The sequence below is a fragment of the Pristis pectinata genome, chromosome 17 (genome assembly GCF_009764475.1).
Source record: "Pristis pectinata isolate sPriPec2 chromosome 17, sPriPec2.1.pri, whole genome shotgun sequence".
Taxonomy (NCBI): domain Eukaryota; kingdom Metazoa; phylum Chordata; class Chondrichthyes; order Rhinopristiformes; family Pristidae; genus Pristis; species Pristis pectinata.
This window is the reverse complement of record NC_067421.1, coordinates 19,753,761-19,777,682: the sequence shown is the minus strand read 5'-3', so window position 1 is coordinate 19,777,682 and position 23,922 is coordinate 19,753,761. Positions and strand designations below refer to the sequence as shown.

At 36.5% G+C, this 23,922-nt stretch overlaps 1 protein-coding gene across 1 annotated transcript in view; it reads right to left on the bottom strand.

The window, feature by feature from the left end:
* Positions 1-1,455: 1,455 nt before the first annotated feature.
* Positions 1,456-23,922, bottom strand: part of rbm19 (RNA binding motif protein 19) — a 216,903-nt gene continuing 194,436 nt past the window's right edge. Inside the window, exon 25 of the mRNA XM_052032338.1 lies at positions 1,456-4,020. The gene's annotated coding sequence lies outside the window, so the exon portion shown is untranslated. The remainder of the gene's footprint in view (positions 4,021-23,922) is intronic.

Genomic DNA, 23,922 nt, shown 5'->3' with positions numbered 1-23,922 from the left:
GGAAAGGATATAATGTAAGTTATAGAAAATTGTTAACTTGATTGTAACAATGCAAATTTTTAGTGCAGAAATATCCTAGTTTGCTATCGACTAACAAGATAAAATCTACAGTAGATTAGCCATACGAGCTTGATGAAAGGACTTCAACCTAGTTGTCCTATTACTTTGGATAAGATAATTTTTTTTATTAAAGTATGTTTACTTTCCCAATAATTAAGCACAGATAAATCTAATAATGTAATAATTTCCTGGTAAATTTTGAAAATTAACTGATTTGTACAATTATTCAATACTTTGTTTTTAAAGATGTTAAATATTAAATGTCTGGAAAAAATTCATAGATGAAGCCCAATTCTGAGCCTGACACCCTTTCCTCATCTGTATTTTTCTCCACAGCTTCTGGATTACGTTTCGTCAGCCGATCCTGATGCTCACTGCAGACCCAGTGAAGGCAGGCTACCAGGCTGATGGATAAGGCTTTCAAAAAAAGGGGTAGAAATTGATATAGATTGGCAAAGGAATATATGCAAGAGCATCAAGACACTGAGACACATTGTGACAGAAAGACATGTAAAATTTGAGAAAATGTTGGGGAAAGGAGAATGGTGTGAAAAGGAATGCAAGTCAGCAGTAATGTGGTAGACAGATCAAGGATGATAATTGCAAGAAGATAAATTATTTTTCTTTTTCGTAATGAGCAATGCTACAGGAGATGATTGGCTGAGTTACAACATGTAGTAAAGTGATTAAATGGTAAAATTGACTGAGTTGTAAACTAAGAGAGCAACTTACCGATTTCTAGATGGAACTGACAGTTGTTGATAGCAACTATTCTGCTATCAGGTTTCACAGTTGGGTGAACAAGGGCACTGACAGTAAAAGACATTATTTTTGTTCCTCAGTTTGCTCAGGCCATATTTGGATTCAGCAATAGGGATCGAGCACTGACTTGGAGAAATACAAGTTACTGTAGTTAAAAGAAAACTATACACAAACTTATTTTCAAAAAGTTTTGAGAATAATTTAGTTCAACAGCAAACCATCATGCTGAAATATGTAATCTCTGTACACAAATAATAAATGTTTACTTATGCATTTGTATTAACACTAAAAGCCTGGCTCCAAATCATGGACAGATCATATGCTTTAGAGGAACTTGCCAAGATGTCATCAGACACTTGTGGTTGTGGGTGTCTATTTTACCAATGTGAGCAAATGGGGCTTTCTTTCAAAAATGTTGGAAACTGGTGGATTTTGGGAACACGTCTAGGCAGCTCTGGCACTTCTAAACACCTAAACAAACCTAGGTAAGCCTAGTACCATCTGAGACATAGAAATCTAGGAATTTGAGTGCACAATGCTACTTTTCTAATTGTGAATTGAAATGTGGTAATCCTTCACTCTTACAATCCAGGTGAACATTTCTGGGCATGAGCCTTGCACACCCGTGCCCCAATTTCTAAATCAGGAGGGCATGGGATGACATCATTCCCCTTGTAATGCTCTTTTTGGAGCACTCTGAGGAAACTTAGAGCATGTAATCCTGTAAGAACCAGTCACATGCATTGCCAGAACTTGGTCCTTCCAGTGTAGCACCTGCCATCTGAGGTAATTACTTATGTTGCTGAATGATGAAGCTATCTCCTGCAATACACCAGTAATCTTATTACTTTCAGCCCCCATCACTCAACAATTTCCAGGACAGGTCTTGATCTGATATCACCTGAGACTCAAAAATGGATCCACCACATCTTGATCGTCCCTACATCGATGCTTGCTCATTCCTAATTCCCATCCCTATCATTGATTCTGCCAGTTACAGCCCCAATCCTGATATCCCCCTTCCTTTTGTGAGCCCTTATAGAGTTTCCAGAGCTTACCCCACAATATATATATTTGCAATTGCTTCCCCCACTTCCATCACTGAAATGCCAGTCTAGATCGCACAATGCCCCACGTCCCCAGTAACACACTGGTGGTCCTGATCTTTTCACCACCAGGCTCAACAACACAAATGTCTCCCATTCACCTCCATTTCCAAGATTTAGGCTCCAATGCTGCTTCTCAAAGCCCAGCCACAGCCTAGGTCCAATTGGGCATTTAGTTGCCAATCCTTCTCCCTCTCACCAGAAACTGTGCTGAAAATGGGGATCTAATATTTTCAGTGAAGGGTAATGACTGAAATAGTCTTTGGCCCCAAACTGCTGTGCTGCCCATTTTCGCGTAGGGTGCATTAGAACATTTTGCTCAATTTTAACATGATAGATATCAGATTGGGCAAATGCTTCTTATTACACTGATCAAGTCAAATTTGAAATTGGGCCTTCACTGTGGATGTATTTGTAAGGACTATTATACACAAGTGTGCTACTTAAAATAGTACTGCAATAATAAGGTCAAAATGTCAATGATTCAAGAAACATATCTGTGTCAAAACTAAACTGACTTCACTTTGTTGTAAATTTTATCTTAGGAAAATGAAAGTGTACTTGTGAATTTTGTAGTTATGGAATCCCATTAAATGTTGTTTAAAAAGTTCAATGTTCTAAATTCACACCTTGAATTTTCTTGTAAAAATGTTGTGCATCATTTCAATGTTAGTTTCCCAAATGATAAAAATTTTCCAACATGAGATTAAAGAACCATAAGTGGAGCAGCCCAGGGACAGCAACGTAAATGTAATAAAAACAGAGGCATGAAACACTTGAAATGCCACATAATAAACACGAGGCAAATTACTTATCTTAATTTTAAGCTCGCATTCAGTTGTGCTTTAAAGCCAAAAGTGCTGAACCCTGTAACATTAAAAGGTTCTGAATGCATTGTTTTATGTGAATATGTACATTCACATACATAATAAAGAAATACATACTTCAACCTTCAGCTCAGACCCAGCACCCATTATGAATGTAAATGGATGTAACTGCTTTTTAACACCTGCTGTACTACAAACTATGAAACTACTATTTTTTAAAAAAATTAGATTTGCTCAAACATCAAGTAAATACTCCTTCAAAAGGTGGGACAATCCATTTGAAATTTTCAACATTCATGTTAGGTTTGCGATTATAAACTCATCATTGTATTGGATTCTTCCATTCTGTATTGCATGTAAGGTTTGGGACTACCTACACTCAGCTTGCTGTTCTATTTAAATGTTTGATGTGGCAAATATTTTACTTCAAAGCTCAAGACACCAATGTTATAAATTGTTAACCTTTTACTGAATTTTATGAAGAAGCTGAGCTTAATTTTAAGACAAAAATAGTTATGAAAATTTCAAAAACTGTACAGTATTTTATATACTAAAGAATAACAATAGCAATGGATCATTGGGAACATTTTCCCACTGGCAACTTAAAAGCATACAAAAATAGAAATTCAGTGAAATTCTTCGCTATTAATTTTGAAAATCAACAATAAACCACTGACTATCCACATTCTCAGGCTTATGACTGATGTACAGATGTTGCACTATTCTCTCTCTCCAATAGCAGGATCAATACAACTGCACGATATTCATGCGCATGGTAGATTTCTTCTGCTATTAGTTTTCATCTTCCAGTCACTATGTGTCAGGCTTCAAATTACCTCATAAAGTTTATTTAGTATTCCATGAATACATAACCAGTTGGCACAACGGTTTTTCATCATGTGTTTGAGATGGGAGTTCAAAAATCGATTACACTGCCGCTACTTTTCACAAACGTTGCTCAATAGGTTGTAGAGTGTGCCATTCATGCATTATGATTTATGACCAGACCGCAAACAGTCACTGATATCCATCAGAGTTTGTGCAGGCTGCGCTGTTTGCAGTTAAGAGTTTCTCAAAATACAGCCAAAGAATATTTCAGATAAAAACAGATGGCCATTTGACTTCTTCCAACTTGCTGATGGGTCCAATGTGTTTTTTTTTTCAAACTTGTGCTTGTTGGTGCTTTTCTTTGTTGATGCTCCTCTCAAGTTTTTGATGGTTGTGTATCTTACACAGTACATATGAAACCACTTCATGGGACACCTCTGCAAAAGAGAAAAAACTGGAATCAAAACTGAAGTTAAAATATAGAAAAATAATTGTACTGATTTTCACTTATGCTAGTTGTTTCATTCCATCTGTAAATAGAGTACAGCATCCAAGACTGCTGGTTCTTTTCTTTAATGGACATTATGAACAATTGATATACAGTCAAACCCAGAAACGAAGTTGCATCTAAATAGAATTTTAAAAATGATCCCCCTGACTTTGCCTCCCCCACGTTATTTTTGCCCTGCTAAAATATATTTCTAATTTAGAGATAAATCAGGAAATGTAAAAAGACTAAAGAGAGGGACCAAATTCAACGATTTAACAGCTTTTATAATTACAAGTGTGCTTTATTATGTACTATTAGAGCCTTTTAGCTTTCTGCTGCTGTGCCACTGTATTTATTAAAGTATATATTATAAAATGATGTCTGGTGTACAGATTTCTGTAAATATTTTAGCTTTTGAGAGCTGTGTACTGAAATAATGCCCTCAGGTTACAAGGGAAACTAATAGCCTGGCTTAATTCAGACAGCCCTGAGGACATAATTGCAATCTGAAGGTACCTTTTGCAGCTGATTTGATATTGTAGTTCAGAGGCCAGAAAATTACAGTTAATTATTTCATTGTTCACTAATGCTACAGTCACTGGAACTTGAGGAGTCAGGCCACTTTTTCACAAACAGCTCACTATTACTTAAATTCTTTAATCAACCAATCATCCTATAAAAATTCAAAGAATGCATTAAATCCACATTATTGAATGTGGACATTGAATGTTAGTATTCTGCAAGATTTGACCGAAACAAATTGTCAGATAGTTCTGGATTCAATCCATTGCCTGATCTTGCTGACTGCAGTACCTGCCCACCTTTGCCTTCTCTACTTTAGGAAGATTGAATGACCCTGCCTCTGTACCTAACAGGCATCTATTAAGTAAAAGCAGCCTCTCAGCAGCCAGGTCTTGGGTATTGCTCCCTTGAACAACCCTCAACAGTTGCTGGCCTGTCAAAGGTTGAAAGAGCCTCTATAAATGTTTTAAAATGCCTATCCGATAGAGAAAGACATTTAAAAACTATTAAAATAGATTTGTTATATTAAAAAGTGAGAGGAGTAATAAACAAAAACAATGAAATAAAATAATCATTTGCTTCCCCACACCTCCCCCCACAGGGTTGGCAACCTCTTGAGGTTACCATTCCTGTGTCAGCTCTCCATGGTAATAAACTGAAGGCTGGATGTGCACCCAGAGCCGCTCTTCGGCATTTCACTGGTCTGCCACGGGACTCAATGGTGAGCCTAGGGTACAGTGGATAGTCAGACTCATTGAAAACATGTTTGTCATGATAGTTTCGTAACAACCTTTAACACTTTTAGAAAGAGAAATACAAATCACAATACATGCAGGTTAAGGACTAAACTTTGGAGACACGGACAGCTGATAGTTTGTAGTTCTCTTTGACACGTTTTAGCCCCATCTGTTGTGCATATAACTATTGGATTAATGGAAAATGTTGTCAAGTTGGCAAATAATTAAGATAGCACTACAAACAGAAATGCAGTTTATTATTACACAATGCATGTGGTTCAAAGTGATACTTGGATTCAGAACAGCGGAAGAGCTAAAGTTAAACATTTCACCCAAAATTGTATAATTGTAAATTAAAACCTGAAACAGTTCATACTTTTCTAATATTTTCCCATGATGATAGTGCCTTGGGGTGAAATGTTTCTTCCAAATAAATGCTCTAAAAACATGCACTGGTTAATAATAAATCTAAAGCCATTAATAAAGGTCAATAGGTTGAATCTATTGCCATTCTGCCACTAACAATGATTAACAAGATGGATAACATGAGAAATAATTTAATCAGCTGAATCAGTTGATCATAGATACAATATTGGACAACAATAGAGAGGGAGGCTACACAATTTCGATGAAGTCCAACTTTCAATACAAGATCTAATTTCACCTTTAAAAGAAATATTTATTATGAACATAATGCAAGTTTACAACAAGAGTTTATCAAGAGCTGAGACACAAGAGATACTGCAGTTGCTGGAAATCTGGAGCAATGCTCACAAAATGCTGGAGGAACTCAGCAGGAAAGGCAGCATCTGTGGAGGGAAATGAACAATCAACATTTTGGGCCAAGACCCTTCTCAGGATTGAGTTCCTCCAGCATTTTGTGTGCATTTTATCAAGTTTTTCTTTAGCATAATAATACTCTTACTACAGTACAACCTCCTTACCATGGCCATGCATGTATCTGTTATTTTCTGTTTCATTTCACATTTCATTTTTAAATAAACAAGTTACCCTTTCTAAAGAAAGATGTTTTTCCTGAAAACTGAATTGATTTTTTTTATCTGCTTGTCTGCCCACCTGCCCAGCCCCATTTATCTGATCACAGTGCCACTCTAGACATTTTTTAGCCAACTTTGTCTTCTTCCTCTCCTTATTAGCCATTGTCCTTGACAGTTCTGTATCTTGGATATCTTCTCAACACCACAATATGAGCAGAGAGCTAAGAGGCAGTGGAATACACAAACATGCTTTTGACAGTAATGGGGCTTACCTGCCACACTATTAAAGACCCACTTCCAACAATACAATCTAAGAAACAAACTTGAATGAAAAGGTAGGAATTCATTTGGAACTGCAACAAACAAATGTACTGGATACAGACAGGATTTATAACTCAATGGTTATCTTTCAGGGGATATTCCATTTGTCCAGCAGGTCTATAACGTATTTGTGCCTGTGGGAGCTTTATGTTATTAGGACTGACACTATTTGATAGTTTATTTTTCTGTAAATTATTCCTTTCCATTCTGTATTCAATGTTTCATCTACTTTATCTACACCCATGCATACAAGATCTCACACATAAACCAATCTTGAATAGCTTTATAGAACTTGTGAAAGGTGTAGATAGGAATAAATGTGAGAAAACAACTTAACCAGGAAAGTAGTAGATTTAGAATTTAACCTTTAAACAGTATGCAAGCATACTGCAATCCAATATGTTATTGCCTTAAGGAATAAAATAAGAAAATCTGTTTTTTTTTAGGATTCAATTTGTTCTGCAATATTAACAGAGTGGAAAAGAGAGTTTGAATGAGGCTTTTAATAGACATTATTCAGATTGACCAATTATATAGGGCTTTAAAGACACTGATACAGAGAGAATGAGATAAATTTGCATCTAGTAAATTGGTTTCTGACAGGACTGCAACAACCTTTCAAGTTGGTGATGCATGGAAATTAGAAAATTTAGCAGGCAACCAGCTTCGCCACAAAGTTTTACGTTTATTTTACAGATGATTCTTACATTCTAACTTGTAATGTTTTTCAAAATTGCAGGTATTTTGTAAATCTCTTGTTTTAAAACCTCTTTAGAGAAAAGGTGAACAGTGATTGAAATCAAATACAAGGATAGAAACTGAGTAAAATTCACTTGACAGTGTTCCCAGATTATTTTGTAAAAACCATTAAAAATAAAAAATGTGACTCAATATATCAGTATTAAAAGCCTGCTTTACATTCCTAATACACACTAAAGTCTAAAATCCTGTCACATGTCTGTATGCAGATGAGACAAGCTGTGTCCGTGTGCCAAATGCCTTTATCACTACCCCTTTGAATAGTGAGCATCCCATGGGTGTTCTGAAAGTGCAACTTGGCATAAGTTTAGCACAGCAAAGTTGTATTAAGTTTAAACTAAATGGGGATTAGCCACAAAAGGGCAGGTACTGGTCCCAAACAACAGCAGTCAAGAATCTTGTGTGTTAGGGGAGTATCGGTTAGTGTGGTTCATACGAGAACCAGTGACTCTGGTGGTAATATTAATGAAGAAATCTAAGAAATTAAAATGCAAAACCTCAAGGGTAATTATCTCAATATTTAGCACACTGACAGGGTAGAATGGATCAGAAATTTGTATATTTGTGACAAGGTAGTGTGGGACCCAGGAGACAGTTTAAATACTTGGGACATTGGCACCAATACTGGGAGAGAGAGAGAGCTATTCCATTGAAATGGGCTCCAATTCAACTGGGCTGGGAAAATCAAATAGGCAAAAGTAGTTAGGAGGATGAATGCCCACCATGGGGGAACAAACAATTAGGAGAGGTGATGGCGCAGCGGTATTATCACTGGATTAGTAATCTAAAGTGCTGAGAACTTGGGTTTGAAACCCACCACTGCAGATGGTGATAAATTCAAATTCGAATTCAGAATTTAGAAGTCTAATGATGATCAATAAAAACTATTGTCGATTGTCATAAAGACCCATCTGGTTCATTAGGGGAGGAAATCTGCCATCCTTACCTGGTCTGGCCTACAGGTCCACACAGCCCTCTGAAATAGCCTAGCTGTAATAAGCCATTCCATTGTAATAAACTACTAGAAAGCCACAAGGAAATAAAACCAGACAGATCCCCCTGAAATCCACCCAGGCACCAGAAACAACGTCAAAAACTGTCCTGCCGACCCTGTAAATATATCACCATTCCTTCACCATTGCAGGGTGCAAATCCTGGAACTCCCCCGAATAGTATTGTTGGTGTACCCACACCTCAAGGACTGCAATGGTTCAAGAAGGCAGCTCACCACTGCCCCTTCTAAAGGGCAACTAGGATGGGCAATTAAATGCTGGCTCAGCCTGCCAAACCCACATCCCTTGAATGAATATATAAAAACAAATTATCCTGTGTGATGAGACAAGATTGATTACAATTTAATATAATTTTGGATATAGTTCAAGAGGCATGCACCCCTCTCAGAAACCAATGCCTTCAGTTGAAAGCCAACAATGGAGGCTGAAAGGTTGTAAGAAATAATTCAAAATTCTTACCAAAAAGTTAAGCTTTGGCTATCTATGCAGGTTAATAATGGTATTAAATTAAAAAGGGCAAAAATATAGTAAGAAAGAGAATTAGAAAATTTAGAAAATAACCCAAAAAATTGAAGCTAAGTAATTAGAATACATTAGCAAAAAATATAAAGAGGTGCCAAGATCCCTCTATACATCAATACGCTTTAGAGTCCTGCCTATTCACTGTTTTCTTTCTTCTTGTATTTGACCTCCAAAGTGCAACATCTCACACTTGTCCAGATTAAAGTCCGTCTGCCATTTCTCCACCGAGATATATGATACTGTATATATACAAACACTGCTGTTTCCTTTGACAACCCTCCTCACTCTCCACAACTCCACCAACTTTTGTGTTGCCTGCAAACTTACCAATCAGCCCCCTATGTTTTAATCACAAACAAGAGGTCTCAGCACTGATCCCTGTAGAACACCACTGGTCACAGATCTCCAATCAGAATAACACCCTTCCACCACTACCCTGTTTTCTATGGCCAAGACAATTTAGAATCAAGTCTACCAAGTCATCGTGGATCATATGTGCCTTAATCTTCTGGATCAGACTACCATGAGGTAGCTTGCTGAATATTTTGCGAAGAGTCCATGTAGACAATACCACTGCCCTACCCTCATCTTTATCACCTCCCTAAAAAAAACTTGAATGTGAGTAAATCCTATCTCTAAGAATCTGCTCCATTAATTTCCCTACCACAAAAAACAATATTTACTAAATTCTTTAGCATTCTTTCAACATCTAAGTAGCAGGGTAGATAAGGGGTAAATGGTGAAAGTAGTACATCTAGACTTTTATTTTTAAAAGGGATTGATGAGATACCTCAAAGAAAGGTGAACAACTGGGTTCAGGATCAGTATAGGTCCCTCTACTGTTTCCAATTTAACTAAATTACTCTGATGAAGAAAAAATAAAAATACAAGGTTGTGCATTGGTAGGAAGATTCAAAAAACAGAAACTAGTAAATTGTAAGTCTTAGGTTGTTGATAATGAGAAGTGATCTAATTGAGGAATAAAAGATTCTGAGAGGGGCTGACATGGTAGATAGCAAGAAGCTGTTTCCTCTAGCTTGCAACTCCAGAATGAGGAGGCATAATTTTATGATAAGGGGCAAGCCATCTTGGACTGGAAGAGTAATTTCTTTACATAAAGTGTTGTAAATTTTGGGAATTCTCCACCTTGGGTTTTTGAAACACAAGGTGATAAAGGGACATAATGACTGAGTGAGAAAGTGAATGTGAGATCCAGAACCAATCATGAATGTACTGAATGCCGGAGCAAGCTTGAAGAATGGAAGGGCCTACTTCTGGCACTATTCCTGTTCTTATATTCTTATTCAGACTTTATACTGAAAACATGGGGAAACTTTGTTAATTATGGCAAATCAACAGCTCTGGTGTAATATACTTTTCCTTGCTTTACAGTTTCCCTTGCAAGAATAACTAGATCGAAACAAATGGAAAGGGCTAGATTTTTAAACTGAGTAACACATTTGTAAAGACAAAATGATAGTTCATTTACCTTTAGATAAAACAACCTTTGTAATTAATTGGAAAAAGTAACTACCAAATTCTTTTTCTATAATTGATGGTGACAAAATAGTACAACAGTGATAAGCGTGAGTAAGGTTTCCAACTTGGAACAAATTCAAAGATCAATACTGATCCACACAGGCATTTTGGTTTTGTCAGGAACTTCTATTTGTTACATTTTTTAATCATAATTTGTGTGAAGGATTGCTCTTTTGCATGTGGTACAATCAAAACAGTCTGCCTTTTGCATATCGTACAGGATACTTCTTATAGGATTAAATATTAACACAAAACAAAAATGTAGGAAAGATTGTTTTATTTTTCTGAGATTTTAATATTGTATATCTTAATTATTGTTAACTTCTGCAAGAACACACACATAAAGTTATGAAAGCTTCTCTTACAAAACTGGACACCTATCACAACTAAATAATATACAAAATGCACAAAAAAGGGAGTTATTTGCTAGATAATTTCTACCTGGCTTCAAGAAAGCAAGTAGCTAGTAAGAATCCAAACAACTTTCTTCCAGAAAAAGCCTCCGATTGTGGAACTTCAGACTACTACTTCAGACGAAGTGTTTCAGGCAATGGCCTTAATGGCACAGAGTAGCATAGTAATTGAACATCAAAACTGTAGTGGATTTTTGACTACTCGTAAGCAACGCCACAGGGATCAGCCAATATTCATACCAGCAAAATTGAGGGAGAGTTTAAACAAATGTGACAAGTGGAAGGACACAAACAGCATGAAAGACAACACTCTGCACAAAGCACTGAAAGAGGTAAATAGTATTAGAAGAATCAGGGGCCAGAAAGTTGGGAAATGTGAAGCAGACTAAGGTGGCAGCAAATGTCCAAGTACAGTGAAGAAGGTTGATCGGCTGCAGGCACAGCAGCAAGAAGGGATTATGATTTTGTGCAATAATAGAGACCTGGATCAAGCAAGGGGTGGATGTGCACCTCATATCCTTGGCCACAGTATCTTCAGGAAAGGTTGAGAAGAAACATGGAGGTGGAAAAATGTGAAATAGCAAAGACATAATGAGAGCAACAGAAAGACATGATTTACCTTCAAGGACAGAATCTACTTGGTTGAAATTACAACATACAGGAGCTAATATACTGCTGGTTTATTAACTTATACCATAGACAATCAAATAGTGGAAAGAAAATGGAGGTAGTTTATTATGGTACAGGGAAAGACTAAAGAAATTAGGTTATACTTCTTAGCAGAGAGAGGTTAAGGGATCTGATAGAAGGATTCAAAAACCTAAAGGGCTTTGAAAGGGCAAATAAAAAAAATTTGGTGGTGCAGGATTAGTAAACAGGGGAGACAGATTTAAGCTAATTGATAGAAGAACCAGATGCTATGGAGGTTTTAGAACATAGAACACTATAGCACAGTACAGGCACTTTGGCCCACAGTGTTGTGCTGACATTTTATCCTGCTCTATCTTTTCTTTAAGCAGCAAGATGTTAAGATCTAGAAATCACTACATGAAAGGGCAGGATAGCAGATTTAATAACTTTCAAAAAGGATTTAATTAAACTCCCAAACAGGAGGAATAAGAGCAGGGCTATGGAGAAAGACCAGAGATATGGGAATAATTAAAAGTTGGCACAACATTGTGGGCCGAAGGGCCTGTATTGTGCTGTACTGTTCTATGATAATTGGAGGGTTCTTTCAAAGAGCTGACCAAAGCATGATGGACAAAATGCCCACAATGTGATGTTCCATTTTATGATTTCCTACAGTGCTTTCACGATAACAAAGCTAGCTTATATTTGAAATCATCGACTCTTTTAGACAGTGTCTAATTAGGACCATATCCTTGTAACTGTCTTTACCTTTGGGATTCAGCCTATGGTATTATTCACATGGTTTAGTTATTACCATTCTCGTACCATTATGTAATGCTCATCTTGGAAGCACTGCATTCAGATTAAATTTATGCTTGTTGAAATAGTATCAACAGATTCTAAATGTATTACTTTTAGTTTACCAAATTATATATTAAAAGGTGAAAAAATCAATTTCATATGAAAACTTTGTATGAAGTTCTATTTTGAATACTGTGGGAATATAACTCCTTGTGTGCACTGCCCTTCATTATTTGTTAAACGAACAGTGGGATACAAGCTGCATGTATAAAAGATACACTAAAGAGGTAGGCAATTTGACTGGCACAAGTATCAAGTTGTCAATGGTGTTCAGTCATCTACCAGTTCTAGAAGTAAGCTATAATATAACCACACTCTTCAGAAGTAGGCTGTAAAGTGCTTTGAGATATTCAGATGTCATGAATGCCTTTATATAAAAACAAGAATTCCACTCCCCACCCCCTCCCCCCACCTCCCAACACCCTGCAGGTGATATTTTGGCCACATGCATTTTCTAGCTATATGTTTTATTTGTCTCTGGTACAAAGTAGCTCTGCAATTTAAATTCATTGGATTTTCCAATCAGTCTAGCTCGCTCCACCAGAAACAATAAAACAGTCTCCACTGTTCTTCTGCTGACTAGCCATGCAGCAAAGCAGCTCCCAGCAACACACATCAGTGGGCCTCTTGGAGACCAAAGCTATTCCTGTAGTGTATGTATGCTCACTGCCTACAAAATGATTAATAAATCTGTAAGAGAGACAGAAAGCAAATATATTTGCCTCTGTATTGTTAACTCATCCTATGTTTTATTGACAAAAAGTAAAGGCAACCATCAACCTGAAATATGTTGACTATAATTTCAGATTTTTATAGGCATACTGTTTCTGTGCTTCAAACTCCATTAATAATGTGCAGTGTAAAAGCAAGATAAATCCATTTGAAAACTATGAACAGCACCATTAAATCCCACCTTTATTCTAATTTTTAAACAAAGCTGAAGGTAGTTGCACAACATTGCAACTCTCTTTTGCTTTAGTGATGGTAGAATTACTTTATTAATAAACTATTTTTGTAGCTGTATCCCCTTTCCTCCAACATGCATTTTGCTATCCTAAGTGTCAGAACCATACAACAAAGATCCAGACATACAAAAATTATGTACATAATCAAAGGAATCTAGAAGCTAGAGTAACTTTAAGACCAAGTTAAATCTAGAGTTGGAATAAACATTAGCTGATGTCAGAGATTCAAGGAAAAATTACAGAAAAAAAATGTCATACTGAGTTATTTCATCAGATCTTTTCCTCCCATCAATATTTGACATGTTCAGTTTTCAAACACATACAGGAATACACAGGCAAATACAACTACACCTTGAGGATACATGCATATAATAGAACATCTGCACATAAACATACCTCACTACACATTCTCACTCACATGCACAGGTTGATCTTACAAATTTCTAATGACGACAACAAAAAGAAAACAGAGGACACTACAAAGCAGAAAGATTAGGGGATCATAAGAACCAACTTTAAATATATTTTGAGGTCACGTATTTTCAAAGTAGAAATAAAGAACGGAAATACAATTTAAATGGCCATGCATACAAAACAGTGGTTATGCAGACAGACATAAATCCTAAGAGCTGGTGGCCAGATTGAAAGAGCTTTTACAAATGTAAATTGGATCCCTTCATATTTGTATCAAGAGGTGTACCATGAAAGTTGTAAAATTGCACTCAATAAATCCATTAATCAATTACCTAATACGTGAAAATGACTCTGATGCGCTGTTATGAAAACCAAGTTCTGTATAGGCAATAAGGGATCTCTGCCAGTGTCTTGTGCTATGCATTTGTTTCTTAATATTTTCAGAGCAAAACAAGGGAGGGTAATAATACCAGCTTGGCAGTATTTCCCACAATGCAAGAGCAAAATGATTTTACACCTAAATTATCAGAACGCAGAAGGATAAATTGATTACAGCATTCAAAAATGTACTTAGTAACTATAGTCTACAGAGTACCAAAATACAGAAAAAGAAACTGTGCAATGGAAATCTTTAAAATTTGCTGTGAGGATTTGAAGTTCAGGCAAGGAACAGCAAATAGGCCCTGGTTTCTCTCTTAGAAATGTATGAGGCAGCTAGAGAAAAGATTTAAAAAGACTAACAGAACATTTTCCACTACTCTGTGGGACCGCAGTATATATGTGTGCTAGCACCACGCTTCATAAGAGATGAACTGACCTTGGGTAGGTGCAGCACAGGTTCACCAGAAGGATGCAAGGATGGAGGATGGGGAGTAATATTATTGAATTAGAACGTCAGGTTTCATAAAGTTCTTGTACTCCCTTGTGTGCAAGATTGAGGAGTGACTCAATCAAGGTGTTTAAAATACTGTGGGAAATTTAAGCATTTGCTCCCATAACTATTGGTAACACTGACATCTTCACATGAATACAGAAGCCCCAAAGTTGCTGACAGGTGATTGAGGTGTTTCTTCTGAATATATTCCAATGGTGGTTCCTCAGATTCCAAACTTGTAAGTTGTGGCAATTCAGACCGTTTATAGTGGGGAAGCTGCACTAACATCCAGTGGCAGGTTGGACCTGACATGAGGACTACTCTCCACTACTCTCAATGGAGGGGAAGGACTTCAAGGAACTGAGGCAAGTGATACTTTTTAAAGTTGTTATTATTTTATTTTAGTAATTTTAAGCATTTATGAGAAGTTTAATTAGCTGTAGTAATTGTTATTGTTTTTGAATTTCAGACATACTTTTGAACAGTTTTGACTGCTGGCCAAGACTGAGCACATTGCATGGATTTGCCAGCTGCCAAAGTTTGTTTCGGCTTTTCACACCCTCTACCCCAACATCCCTTTAAGTTGCAGACAACTCCTTCAATACACTTGCAGTAGGCTGGCTCTGGATGCTTGCTCCCCTTTGGGGGTGGGGGTGGGGGTGGGGGGGGCGTGAATGTCAAAATGTTGGTCAGGGGTCAGTGGTGAGGGTGGGCAGTTTGTCGCTTCCATAAATACTAGACCAAGAGGATTTGACATGGCAAAGGAAAAAATCAGAACAAGCCAATGTGTCCCAAAATTAGAGTTGACACATTTAGTCATAAACTCAATTTGTAATTTTTTCCACAGGGATTTAGCAGAAATTAGAACTCTTTTCATGTTAAAATGTTGTGGATGATGGGTTAATCGACACTTTCAAGATTTGAAACAAGTTTTTGACAGTTTGTGGAGCAAAGGCAGATACATGGGGTTGTGGCACAGATCAGCAGAGGGGCTAAATGGTATATGACTGGTTGATCCTACCTTCCAATATGTTAACTGGAAGTTAAATGTCAGTACTACTTAGAGGACATTGAGAACCACTGCAATGCAGGCACCCATAGCAGTTAGACTATTAATAATGCATTTAATATTAGTCTTGCCTTAATATTGATAAATTCAAAACAAATCACTATGGATTGACTGTTCCACTCTTAAAGAAGAGTTGTTTTTATAAGTTGAAAGGCTTTTATCTTGAACATGAAAGCAAATTCCAATAATAAGTCTGTAAATGTGCTTCCAGAAAAATTCAAATGTATACTGAAAGACAAAAAAAGACTAGACCATACGTTAGCTTTAATACATATGTAATATCTCAAAATATTGTTTTCTGTTCAACACACTGGCTTATTTTAGTATACTTACTGTCCAAACTGATGTAGTTTCTAACTATACCAGCAAAGTTTACAATTAGAGGTTTTTCATTTTTGGGTGGGCACAAAGGCACAGAACAACAAGCCTAACAAATAAGTCAGGCAATTTTTCTGCTTTCATATTGCTAGAGTAAATTATAGTGTGTGGAGTTATTATGGGAAGGTAATTTCTGAATCTGGGTATGAAAAATTCACTCGAGCCATAGCTCATATGCAAGGTGATACAACTATGACAGAATAACTGGAGTTAATAAACCTAAACTACAACAATGCCTTTAAGACAGTTGCACATAACTAATTTGCAGAGGGGACCAGGGTTAAAACTGGAGCAGGTTCAGTGGCTACATTCATTTCAATGGACAGGAACAATGCTGAGGAGGACAGGCGAGTTTCAGGTAAATTACATTTTTCTGAATTAATTTGATTTAAATAAATTTAATAGATTTTAAGTCTTTTCTATTTGTTCTATTTTTCTATTTGGATTTTTAAAAATATAATACAGATTTCAAATATGTTTTAATTTAAGATTTTTAAATTGTCGATTACTTATGAATTAACGAACATTCAAGATCTTTTGTCAATTTTGAGAAGTGGTGATCCAGGGGTTGGGGATGGGGGATGTGGCTTACTCATAGATTAAAACCTTCTGGGGTTGGGGCTTGCTATTGCAGCAAGGCGGCCCTGTGCTGTGCAGACCTTACTGATCACGAGACAACTTCAAAGACCAAACTGTCTGTGCAGGCAGGTGCAGGTGGTAGAATAACTAAGGTGGGCTAGACAGAACTGTGCTGTGGACTATATGATTTGAAACACAACTTTAATATTTAAAAAATTGTGTAACAAGAACTTTACTTCACTCACACACTGTAGGGTGGAAGTGAAGGGTTAAGTCCCAACCACTGAAATTCTGGAATGATGAAATAAATTATCTCCAAAAACAGAAGGCTCACTGGTGTAATACTCATCCATATACCATAGTGAAATAGGTAAATGTTAACAAAATCTAGCTGGATGCATCTACCAAGCAGTACAAAGACTTGCATAATTTTAGTACTTCCAGACATCAATTAATGTTCGAATGCACCAAAACCTTCTACTACATGCAGGACTTTTAAAAGAGTTCTTATACAGATGTGAATGCACATTATTTTACACACTGAAGGCTTCTATCAGCAAATCAGTAGTCTGCTTGGCCATGAATCACTGTCAACTGCAGTTGACTTAAACTCACTGATCAAACCCATCAAACAGCTCTAAACAGTGGCCTGGAAGTGAATGTTTGCTATCTGATGCATATGGATCACAGTGAACGTGAATAGTTTGATCTGATTCTTACATCAGCAGCATAAGCAGTTTGTGCTGTCTATTGAGCAGATTTCTGCACCTCCGAAGGTTTTAAAATGAACAATAATTTGAAGGGACTGGGAAACAGCTTGTAAACGTTATTATAATATGTTCAAACAAGTTATGGAAGATGGCTAGGATGTACTTCAGCTAAGAGTATCCTGATTATATGGCCAGTGATATTATTATGCAACTGATGACAGGAAAAGATCTCTCCATTCTTCTAACAGTCCCCCCACCCCTTGTCTTTAAGACATTCTTTGTAACCACACCATTTCACCAGCCCCACCTGCTTCTCTGTACCTTGACAAAGAGACTATTTGCCTGAGGTAAGCAAGTGTCTAGGTTGTGAGCAAACTACTTGGCTATACTGGAGGGGGTAGTTTAAGATTGAATATCACTTATGACTGGGAACTCCAGCTGATTTTATGCCCCTAATCCAGGCTCTCTCTGGCTGTGATTAGCTAGCAATGTGTGAACTATGGACTGAACATGGGAATTTCCTGATTTGTACAGTTCAGTCTGTTAACAAACTGAATTATGCAGTAAGAAGACCATCATCATCTAACATTTAAAGCTATTTCCACCCAAACAGAATAAAATTCTTTAAAATGATGCAAAGCGCTTTAATTTAACTAACAGTAACCAAATTTAACCACTTCCCAATGTACTGCAGGTTCAGAAAAGCCAATAAATTCATGAAAAGGTTAACAACATATTTTTGTGACCGTGTGCGCATGTGTGCACATGCAATCATTGATTTAATATTAAAAAAATGGTATTATTTGTAAAGTATAACATTCTGTGCATTTGAGTTCTATTTATTGGCATCTTGCCTTGGACACACCCATGAAACATTGAGATACAATGAAGGGAAGTATTTATCCAATTATAAACAATCAAAGAAATTCAGTATCCATAAACTGTATCTTAAAGACATTTTGTTTCCTTTTCATTCTTGTTAATTTATCATGTTGCGTAATGCAACTGCCAAAAATAGTCAAATAAACAACTGGATAACCAAAAATATTGAAGTTTAAATTATGATAAGCAGAATATGCTTATGGTGACCTAATAAATTTCAATATATACAGAACAGACTATCATATGCAACTTAAGTTTGTACAACAATGCACTAACACTAATAAAAAAAACTACCAAATTTAATGCTTGTTCTGCATGAAATTAGAGAATTTAGCCATGTTGCAATTGTGTTAAGTGTTTTTCAATCAACAAAGAGAATCATCATTAAGGATTGGTGCCTCTGACTGTACTAAAGGAGGCGAGAATACTGAACAAATTGTTTTCTGGCAATACCGAAACCATTTTGATATGTAAAAGTTTGTACCAATAGCCAGATGCATGCCCACTGGACTGTATGGATGCTTACCCATATCACTGTGGTAAGAAGGCTGGCATTACCCTTTGCCCTACTGTGCTAAACAAATGTGAAAAATCATCTGGGTGAAATTTCAATGGAGTGCTGGCACTAAAGTAACAATGAATCACTGCTTTCAGCAGGAGTACAGAAAATTGGAAAATATAGGAAAGCTGAAAAAATTGATTTATTTTTCACTAACCTAGAGTAAATCAGGTTCTCTAACTTCTGAGCTCAAATTTAACAAGCTCAGCACTGGATGGATTGCTCTTCAGTAAGCCACCACTGTCATATTACATCCCGTCCATTTGTGCCATTGGTATATTATTTTGAATATGGCTCCAAAGAAAAATAGATCACTGTGCACGTGTCTATGTTTCCTATCACCTCACGTGTCTTCATCTCCACAATCTGAAGGCAAGAGAAAGAAGTGACTATCTGGAAATTTAGTTTTATTTCAAAGTGCCACAGTGGGTGTTTTTCTGAGATGTTGTTAAATTATTAGAAATTGTAATTGTAAAATTTAAACCAACTTTGCTTTCACACTCAAAAGGTAACAGATACTGCTTTTCTGCTTTGCTCTATTATTGCACTCTTGTGATGGCACCAAATACTCCGAACATTAGGTAAGGTTCCCACCACTCTTCAAAAATACATTAGAATCCAAGACTCAGAAGATAACCCCTTGTTAGACAAATGTGATGTTTTCTTTTATCTCACAGCATCCACCTTTCATGGCTCCTGTGCCTGAAATTTGAATTAAGACTGAACTTTCAGGTGTCATGTGTGTTGGCTTATACTCAATTGAACTGGACTGTGATTGTCCAAAGTCAGATAGACAATATAGAGGAAAGACTTCAATTCAAAAGCAAGAATTGGAAAAAAAAGTGCAGCTCAGCAAACTATCTGGTTTATACTGAAATGAGCATTGAAAAAGGAAGTGATTTTAACTATTAACATACTATATAGCAAGCTGCATGATTAATGATTCAGTCGATCTCAAATTATGTGAATTACAGAATATTGCAATTTAAACAGAGGAAGATGATGATGGTTTAAAGCTTCCATTTGGTTTAAGTAGATCAGTTTAATGAAAGGCTACAATCTTTCAAATTTTTTTCTCTAACTAATTTAAGTTGTTTTGTGGGCTTTTCTTTAAGGAAATTGCCTGTGTTGCATTCCATAAATTCATCAATCAGGTGTGATGGCTAAAGGACAAATTTAGTCAGTATTAATCAAAAATTTGTCTTCTGCAAATAAAATAAGCACGTAAAGCCTTGATTATCTTAGTGTAAGGAAAGTTTCTGAAATCTTCAGAAGAATAGTTTATAACTATTTAAAGTGATAAGAAACAATTTAAGTCCTTGATATGTCTATAGATACATTTGGTCTTCTACCTCTTTAGAGCTAGTATTCCATACTTCCTTTTTAAGACACTAGCAGTTTATGAACCCCATGCAGATTTAATTTTACACGTGCTAAATGAGTTAAAATAGATTTAGCAGGGATTTAGTGCAAACTTTGTTAATTCATGCCCAAAAATATGTACGGAAAGAATGAGAAAATGAAGGGAATTATAAACTGAATTATCAAAAAAAATGAAACAATGAGAAACAAAACCTACACTGAAAATAGAGAAATAATAACAGGAGCAACACAGATAAATAATAATATGAAAATAAAGTAAAACTTTCTGGTTTAAGATAGTCAGTGCTAGTTAAAAAGAATGCAATCTTCTCTAAGCCCTTAATTCTTATCCTGCTTAATAAACAGGAATCTCGTGAAAGTATAATGCTGTGCCCTCCAAAGGTGTGCAAAACATTATTGCAAAGGAGTTAAGTCCGCATGCTAAACATGGAAGAATTCTGTAATTTATGACCACATTGTTTATTAGATAACAAGGGCTTATTTAGCACAGAATATTTAATGGCAGGTGGAAATTCCTTCATGCAGCACTTGTCCACAGGCTTTGACATTTTTCTGGCTATAAAGTGACAGCTGACAAAATCATTTGGGTCCGCAAACGGCCACTAGGCCACAGGTCATTTGTCTAAGAGAGCCAAGATCCAGGATTCATTACTTGAAACACTGCAAATGACACGGCCCTTCAGGCAAGCACTGCACACTCTACACTTGTGCACTTGCCGCCACCAAATAAAAAAAACATGCAATTTCCAGCAGCCTGAAGGAACACAGAAAATAAACTGCAACTACATTAATTGCAAATTGGAGATGCTGCCAGTATTTTGTTTCAAGTAAGATGAAGAATAGTTGTTCTTTGTGTGCGACAAAGTGGAACTTAAACGACATTCAACGGCTATAAAGTTTAAATTAGAATGACATAAATGTTGCATGCACAATATAATTTTTTTGTTATGGAGAATGCTGTCCACTTCCTTAACTATTTAAGAACATTTTATATTGCTGCACAGAAATATTTAATATAGAATAGCTTTTACATTATGAAACCATCCCAACAATACTACATTAAGCAGTTCAATATTCCAAATTTCAAATTGTTAACAGTACCTCTATTATCAAGAGTAAATGGTCTCTTTACATGTGAAGTGGTTTTTGGTACAGAAATGATGCTTTAGTACTCAGAAGGTTATGAAAAACTAAGTGGAGAAGGGCAAACTAATCAGTCTGCATGCCCTTTCACCCCCAGGACCACGTGCAAGGCTAATACGTTCAGGCCCAGTCGCTTTACAAGTGACCCAAGGTCCCATGCTGACAAAAGGCCTATCTTCCCTGAGCCTAAATGATTTAAGTTCTAATCAAACATCATTTATACTACATCTCATAGCTGTCTCTCGAGATCTACTCCCACGTGAGCTGTTGCCATGACAACTGGTGTCTCATTTCAAATGTGTCAGGTTATATTATTGTCTTCATGGTTCTCTGATAACCTGCATCTCTCCAACATGCTTTTCTCATTCCCAGGAGAAACACACAGCTACCCTCGAGTCTGCTTGTGTGTTTTTGTGTCATTTTATTTAGCTAGATATGAAAATGAGACACAGATGTTTTGTCTGCTATCTCGCTGCTGACTATTCTGGCGGTATAATCGGTCTGCTCAGCCGCTGCTGTGTTACACACTGACCACATCTACAGAGCTAACTGCAAATGCTGTTTTACATACTGGAAAATCAGCTGTCAGCAGACCTGGGTAATGTAACTGAACCAATGCCAATGACAATTTGAAAACATTCAAAAGCAGTGTACTAAAATAATCACTTTTTCTGACAAATACTTGCTCAGAGCAAAATGCATCAATTAATTTTTGGGGTGGGGGATTAACCTCTTTGTTATGCAAAAACTACTCCAATATGATGTTGTGGATACCACCTAGATGTTAGTAATTTCAGTGAAGCAATATTTTCTCTTACATCTTTAGCTGAGTTGCATTTCTGAAGAGGATATTTCATTCACTGAATCCAAATGAAAGGAAAATGACAGTAATTTTGCAAGATTTAGATCAGCACTATAAACTGAAATGCAGATTTAGACCATGAGAGGTACAAAATTTGATCAAATCGAAGTACAGGATTGCACTCAATGAAATTGCAACACAGGTCAATAAGGCCACAATAAAATCAAACCAGGCACCAAGGTTTATGTCTTGAGGGATAGAATTGAAAAGTAGATAAACTTCTATTGAACCTTGGTTACAGCACATTTGGACTACCGTGTGCCACTCTGACTGCCGTATATTAAAAAAAGAAAGGATGCAAAAAAGACTTACTCGAACAACATTAGAATTACAAGGCTATATATATTAACAAAGCATGTACAGAATTGGTCTCTTTTCCCTTGATAAGAAAAGGCTGAAGGAGGTCAGCATATAAATCTTTGAAATTGTGAAGGGTCTTGATAGAGAGGCACAGAGAGTGTTTTCACTTGTTAAAAGGTGAAAAGATGGAGACCATTTAGTTACCAAGAAGTCACATAGAAAATTCAGCCCAAATTTTCTTAATCAGGGTGGTGATAATGTGGAACTCACTACCACAAGGACTGAATATGAGGGATGGCAAGATAAACATGAGCGCAAATGAATGGTGAATTATGCTGATAAACGAGTTAAACAAGGAAGAGTAGGAGGAGGCTTATGCTACCATGGAGTCGGTAGGTCAAATAACTAGCATCAATGCTGTAGTTTTAATGCAACTCCAAATGTACAACAACATTGTGGGCTTAAGCCCATGTATCAGGAAGAATGTTCTTCAGGTACTCTGACAGTTGCTTAAAAGGTTAATATCAAATCTAATACAAAAGCCTCTTATAAATAAGCACAAAACACAAATGGAAGATCATTACTTCAGAGTGCTGACCAGATAGCCCCAAGTTTGCAGCAATTATTTTCAGTGTACATCACTGAGAACTCAGAACACAAATAACAGAAGTAAACACAGCTTATTTACTTTGTTAATTTGCATAGGAAAAATTAAGCTGTTGAGACAAAAAAATTAATATCCATAATCCAACAGTCTCTACTTCTTTGAAGTGCAACTTCAATTACTAAAGATATATAAACAAGCTGAGTAGAGAAATTCTATGTACAAAATTTGTCAAAACTGCTGCACTATAGTAATAAAGTTCTCCTGGAGAGAAAGATGTCCTTGGTTATATGTGCTAAATGCACAATATAGCAGCATTGGATGCTTTCTAAAATATGGTTCCATTGACTTTGAATCAACTCAATTTCAGGAATGGAGTACAATACACAGCTGCTGCTCTACTGCATGCTTAGTGTAACTGACCAAGGACTCATTTCTGGGTGTTAGCTTTGAATGTTGCCTAGATTTTGTGAACCACTCTAAATCCAGAAATGGTGACAAAGGAGCACCTGCCAAAACAACAAATACATTAAATCATAATCTTTTCACATCCTTGGACACCGCTAACTTGTTATATCTACTGTTCTGATAAACTTGAATAACTCTTGATTAGCTGCCTAAAATCAAACATATTTAGCACTGTTCAAAAGTACACCTGTAGATTAATTGCAAGCATTTTGCTGGTGTTTGCCCTAAGAGGCAATAAATAGAAAAAACGAGAATTTTATCTGAATAGCTTTCACTGATAAGAAACTGAGGTCCAGTGGTTTGGTTAATATAACTGATTCAATAATTCCTCAGGCCAACATTTA